Source organism: Stylophora pistillata, chromosome 2 (genome assembly GCF_964205215.1).
Source record: "Stylophora pistillata chromosome 2, jaStyPist1.2, whole genome shotgun sequence".
NCBI lineage: Eukaryota > Metazoa > Cnidaria > Anthozoa > Scleractinia > Pocilloporidae > Stylophora > Stylophora pistillata.
The window spans coordinates 16653891-16660567 of NC_142520.1; the positions used below are offsets into that span (position 1 = coordinate 16653891).

General features: G+C 39.0%; 1 long non-coding RNA gene across 1 annotated transcript; it reads left to right on the plus strand.

The window, feature by feature from the left end:
* The first annotated feature begins 3842 nt into the window (after nucleotides 1-3842).
* Nucleotides 3843-6161, plus strand: LOC148737401 (uncharacterized). The gene is made up of 3 exons (XR_015996058.1): nucleotides 3843-4151; nucleotides 4532-5367; nucleotides 6003-6161. It is a non-coding gene; the product is annotated as an uncharacterized LOC148737401 (long non-coding RNA).
* Nucleotides 6162-6677: the final 516 nt, after the last annotated feature.

Below are 6677 nucleotides of genomic sequence, written 5' to 3' on the forward strand. Positions count from 1 at the left end.
ATAAATTACCCCCTAACCCTGTTATAACTTGTTTTCAATTGAGCTTTTTGGGGTGACTAGCAAATAACCCATTTCCAGGAAACAAACAATGGAGGAAGTATACAAAACTTTATATGGTTTTTAAGAAGATAAAATTTTCTTTCCAACTAAGAAATTTTTTTGATTGACGGGCGGCCCTCTGCAGAGTTCTCACGCCATATATACAGTTAAAGCCATGCTCAACCAAGTAAAATTTGAGAATATTTCTCTCCTGTGGGCGACAGTTTAGTGGCTGAAGGGGATTTTAGACTCAAGAATGTAAGTTTAGGGTCTTGCAATTAAGTTAAAACATCTCACAGATTTCAACAGTATTCTATTTGATTGACAGGTGACATACAATTTGTCACGCATTCCATGTTCATTTTACAACTTATGTAACATATGCAACTTTCAAATGCCTCATTGGCAATATAATGAGTTGAAAACTCTGTAAAATATGCTAGGGTATTTTCCCCTACCAATATACACCTTACTAAGGTTCAGTTGCACCAAAAAAAGATAAAGTTTGTGATGAGCAAGCTGGATAGAGTGTCACACAACACCCAAACTCAATGACAACAAAAGATAATTGTCTGAATTAAGTGCAGTTTAATTAACAAAAAACCCAATTACATGTTAAAACTTAGGCTCTCAAATATATCAATCTCTTAAATGATCACATTCAGCAGTGTGCCACCTCTGAAAACAATTACGATCAAGTTGAAGGCAGAGGGGAATATTACAAACTGCACACTGCCAGGGGGTTTTCATTTGCTTCTTGTCAAACTCATAACATAGCTTACAATTTTTTCTGCCCAAACAAGCCTTAGTGGATTTATCGTCAAGTCCCTCTGGTGAAATGGCTACTGGACAATGATCAACCCTACAATTATACTTTCTTGGACGGCCAGGTCCAGGTGAAGGATTCTGTGCCATTTCACTCCTTGATTTCAGCTGAAATGAAAGTATCATCCAATATTGCGACCAACGGTCTGACCATAAGTAAAATGGTGTACATTGAAGACACATTAAAAGTATTTTTTTTTGGTCAAAAATTAGAAGATAGTGAGTCTTGTTGACTCTCATTCCCATAATTTAGCTTATTTGGATTTTATTTGGCAACATCACATCGTTCGGCCGTTCAAAGTACGATCTACGGTCGACTATGCAGTCGTACAGTTGTCTCTTCAAAACTCGCCGTGTAACTTCGGCTTACATCCCCAAGCCCCTTTCACACATCGGTTGGCTGAGCCTTCAGATTATTCCGACTGAAACTAGCGGCGTCATAAATACTGCATGCGCAATATTATCGCTGACAATAGCTCTATGTAAGTGCGGTTAGCAGCCAGAATTTCACTACTCTAGTGGTTGTTCGGGAACATTCTTAGCTGTCTCTGCTCGAAGGATATTTATTGTGAATTTTGTGCGTTATGGCTGACGGAAATAACCCATCTATGCGCAAGAAAAAGCATCCAACAGATCGAGGTTTTCAGTTCTCTTTCAACAGAGAGCTACCTCAAGAGAGGAGACTTCTTGGCATCAAGGAACGCGTCAAAATGGCAAAAGGTGCGCTAAATCTAACAAAAACAACCTCAAGTACACAGAATGCGGATCTGATGGAGGATCTTCTGTTAGCCTTTGAGGAGAAAATGGAGAGGAAAGGACTGACATCGAGCCAACTGAGCTTATCATCAACTGGAAGCACAGCTAGTCCGGACCCCTCTCTTGTTTCTACACCATCTACCACACGGTTTTCTCTTCCTTTAGCGTCTTCCACTCCATCTTTGGGTATTTCTTTGCCTTCCTCTGATGCTGTTTCTCCAGTTTCCCCTCCACATGCATAACATACACCACAAAGAATGCAGATCACCGCGCCTTCAGCAGAGAACGACCCCATATACATGGTGTATCTCTTCAGCGAGGAAGCTCTGCGAACTCTGTATTTTTTTTTTTTGTTGTTGTTGTTTTTTTTTTGTAACACTCTCTCCACAGCATGCTGTTACTATGGAAAACTCATTGATTGCGATTTACTAATCTTCAATCGACAAAGTCACGTTGTGTCCGTAACAGTTTCATGTGTATGTGGAGATTCATTCAAGTGGCTCTCCTCCTCTATCATGGGAGGATCTCCTCCAAAGTACTATGTAAATTTGAGGTAAGTACCTTTTCGTTTTCTGCTGGAAATTTTCTGAAATTCGCTCTCTCTGTATTCTTGAGTTTTGTTGTAACTGGTCACTTATCTGCCTCTGTTTTTCATAGATTGGCAAGGCACTTTCTCTAATCCTCCTATGTTGTATTCTTCTTGCAAGCAAATGGCAGTCAATAACAGTTTACAGGAAGTTAAATGATGATCTCTCCACAAAAATACCTCAAATGGACAGAGCAGTTTTTTATTTGGTTTCTCTCTTACCTGAATTCTAAGATACCTCTTTTTTAAATTACTTCAACAGTCTTGAAAAAGCATTGTTATGCAAACATTGTGAATAGGGTTTCCAATGAGTCCATGTCTGCTGCCCAGGAAGAAGTGACAAAACAGACAGACAGACAGACATCTATATTTATACAGGATAGCCCCTTCAGTGTAGTAAACACTGGTATCAACGGGGGTCCTGTTACCCACCCATCCCACCCCAGGGGAGGACATCCATCACACAGTAATCTCGTGCGTGGGAAGTTAACGTCTCCTGCCCCTAACCCTGCAGGAGACGGGACCTCCATTTATTCGTCCCTATCTGAGAAGACTAGAATATCTAACCATTTCTTGATGTTAAAGAAAGGAAGCATATTCTTCTCAGTTAATTTTAAGACCCTGAGTGTTGGTCCGGCCGGTATTGAACTCTCGACCTCCCGCACAGCAGTCCGGCGCTCTCCCAATTGAGCTAACCAGGCGGCGTTGGTAACACCCCTGGTTATGTTGTAAATGGAGAGGTACAAGTTGATTTCAATTTTATTTTGTCTTTGGCCACATACTTATACACGTCTTAGAGTAGGGGAGGTGCATGCTTGAGTTTTGTTCAATTGTTCCTTGTTGCAAGCCAGGATCTCTACAAGCAGTCATTTTGATGCATGGCATCTAGTAGACTTCTGCAAAGTTCTGCTGACTAGCACATCTAAGCATACAATATCTGATATCAAATTGTAAACCCTTAGAGATTTGTGAGTACATAAATGTGTTCAATGTCATGTTTTGATATCTACCATTTCTTCCTGTAGTGTGTTATTACAGATGCAAGGCATGATTCGAGTAGATCAGCAGCACACACGATGGTGTCAGCCCTTTCTTTCTCGTAAGATGCTTTTCAACTCTTTGTATGATATGTTGAACCTTGATACACTCTATGCTATTCGTAAAAATATTTTTATTTTTACTGATTCTGTTTAGAACCAAAAAAGTTTTAGGAGTCGTAAACTGGAGTAGGGATAGTGAAACTTCAGCAGTGAGCCGTGAAGTCCCTATGACGAAAAAGCTGCTGACTTTTCTAACCGAGACCCAAGATACAGTACATTTGCATCCTCAATAATATCCTACCATTGATGTAATATGAGTGTGGAGGACAGAAAATTCCTTTATAGTGTGACTAAAGTAATTCGTTTTTTTCTTTGTTTATTTATTTCTGATGTGTACTTCTGCGCAAAGAAGAGTCCACTCGGTGAGCAAGAATTTCATGCTAATATACTGATTGTTGCTGACCATTAACAGGTAGTTTGAATGACTGTTTATTGAGAGAATGTGTAGTAGTCATAAGGTACAAAGAGTTTTTCTTAGGTTACTCCTTCAAAAGAACGATTTCACGAAACCAAAATTATGATTATTAATTTTTGTTGTTATGAACACATTGTGTTATGTAATTCGGACAAGACATAGCATAATTCATAGACTCAAAGACTACACAATTTTCTGTAAAAATGGAAAACCAGAAGCATTATACTTACTATTATTAATACTGATCTATTAATTTGTTTTTCTATAATTTTCTTTATTTATGACTCAGGAAAATCATGTCAATTGCCATGCAGAGTCACAGTGCAAGCAGAATGGCGACCTAATGAGCAAAAGGTTTTAACTAGACCTGAAGCTGTAGCTGCATATAGGAAAGCCATTGTAGGCACCTCAATATATAGACATAGAGCGGGTAATTAATTAGCACATGCTATTGTATGTTTTCGTTTCTTTGCCTGAAAAAGTTTGCCTTTTCCAAATTAGTGATGTTGCAGTAAAGGCCTTGAAAGAGTTGCAAAAAATTCATGTTCCAGTTACAGAAAAAGCCACTCAAAATCTGTTACCTTCTGCAGTGTAGGGAAACATACTGGATTGAATCTCTCCATTCAGTGATTCTCATTAGTTTTATGCTTCTAAGCGGATCCATTATGGGGATGACACCTTCAACATGCACATGGAACTAGCCATTCTTGATTGGTTAAAAGAGTTATGCTGTTGTTAATTCTGCACAATTGCTTTGGCACCTTTTGAATGCTATGCTTACTCTTTCTTATTGACTTATTTCTCTTCCAGAATGAAAATTTGAATACAGAAGTATTGTCTCTGCAGATGTACCAACATGCCAGGCATCCGAATCTTCCGGCAGAGATCAGGGTGCTTACTGCAAGAACATTCAAATTCAGGGAAACCATCTGATCTACCTTTTTTAATTTAAATAACTGATGTCCACTCTGCTTACTAGTGATTCTGACTTCGTGTGATAACTTTAAATGGGCGCCCAAATGTCTTGTAAAAGATGTGAGGTAACCAGGAAAGAATAATTACAGCAACTGCTGGTACTAAGTAGTGAAGCATTCATGAGTATTAGGTATTACTCAAGGGAATTTCCATGCAGTTTTATTGAGGTTTCCACCTCTTAATTTTCTTTTGACTGTACATGTTTCATGAACTTATTCAATTGTTATTTATAATATTTTATTGCTCTCCCTGACATGGGCATCTGTATGAGAATTTCCTTATTCCCTTTTATGCCCGGTGTAAGGAATGCCTGGAGGGTTAGGAAACCTTGACCTCACATCTTTTATGACGCAATTGGGCATCTTTTCCCGCGCTGCATTAACTTGGTCCCCAAGTTCCACGTTTCTAGCCTGGTAAACAGGGCCTTTTCAGAGCCCACACTTCTTTAGAGACCTCCAGTAAGTCTATAATCTTTACGACGTCGCACGTGATTTTCTCTGTGTGCTTTTCTATGCTAAAGAGCTTTTTTCAGTCATTTATTTCACATTGGATAAAGCTTCCCAACCTATTTTCTTTATACTGAGTGGCTATGACCTTTCACTTCCATGGCAGGAAAAAGAAAAATCAGGCTTTTCGACTGACTGCTCCATGAAACAACTCGTCTACCATAGGTACACTATTGGATGGGGCATGGGATTTTTTGGCTGCCAATGCAAGCTATGAAACCCTTGACCACTTTCATAAATGGCTGCTGGATTAATGTTCTTTTCTTTAAATTTAAATTAGCCTTTCTGGCCTTGCTTGAGATAATGTATTCTTTTGAATTTTGTACTGGAGAACGGGGCCAGAAAGGCTAATTTAAATTTAAATAAAAGAATATTCATCTGGCAGCCATTCATGAAAGTGGTCTATGAGGGGCCAATTCTTCAGGGTATTTCTGAGAGAGCCATTAATGATTATCAATATTCAGAAGATGTACTGAAACAGTCCGTGCCACTTAAAAATATAAATCTTGTTTGTAAAACACAAAGTTAATTTTATTAATACTGAAAAAGAAGTCTGGCTGCTATGTAACATTAAATGTATTGGATTTCACTTAAGGTTACCCAAGCTCAGTTTCTCAGATGATAATGTTGACAAGTTTGTTAAAAGTTTAGACATTGGTCATGTCACACAGATCCCAGGGGCATCAGGTGTTTCTTGCACAGTCACTGGCCTGGTGTTTATGATTATTGATTTGCACATGAGAGTTCTCCATCTTTCTTGTAAACTTGTCTGGTTCAATGAAAATCATTTAATTTTTTAGTTTTCAGATGATGGAGCTACTGAAACAAATGAGCTGACAATGTCAATTGGAAGTATGGTGTGCTGGAACTTTGGTGATCAGGTGTAAGTGTAAAAGAGAAAGATCAAATAATGCATGACCTCTGGAAGCAGCTCACTGAAGAGATGAAAATGTTTGAAGGTAATGTTTTGACTGTTTGTGATAAAGGGTGCAGAGTTGAATTTCAGCCAGGAGCAGGCATGTCCTGGCAGAGCTGGGCTGCTAATGAACTCAACCAGGCAGCTACATATCCTTCTCCAAATGCAAATGTTCATAAAGGAAACATGAACACTATGGGGGTAGTTTTGGAGTGGGTAAAGATGACACCTGAAAACTTTGCACTAAGGAAATGAAAACCTCTAATACTGAAAAGGTAAACAATTTTCTTGCCTCTCTTCCCCCAAACTTTTCAGAAAAAAAAATAGAAATTCCAGAAAGTTACAGTTCACGGCTGAAAATAGCATCCAGCAGTGGTCTTCCTAGGATTGGGCATTTTCCAGACAGGTTAAGGCCAGAACCCATGCATCGTAAGATCAATGCCTGGCAACATTATATTGATCTCCTGTACTTAGAGGCAGTGGAAAGAGGAAAGTTTGATCCTTTTGTTTCTGCTCTGGGAACACCTGTAGGGTGTTCCCAGAGGGTACACCTGTAGGG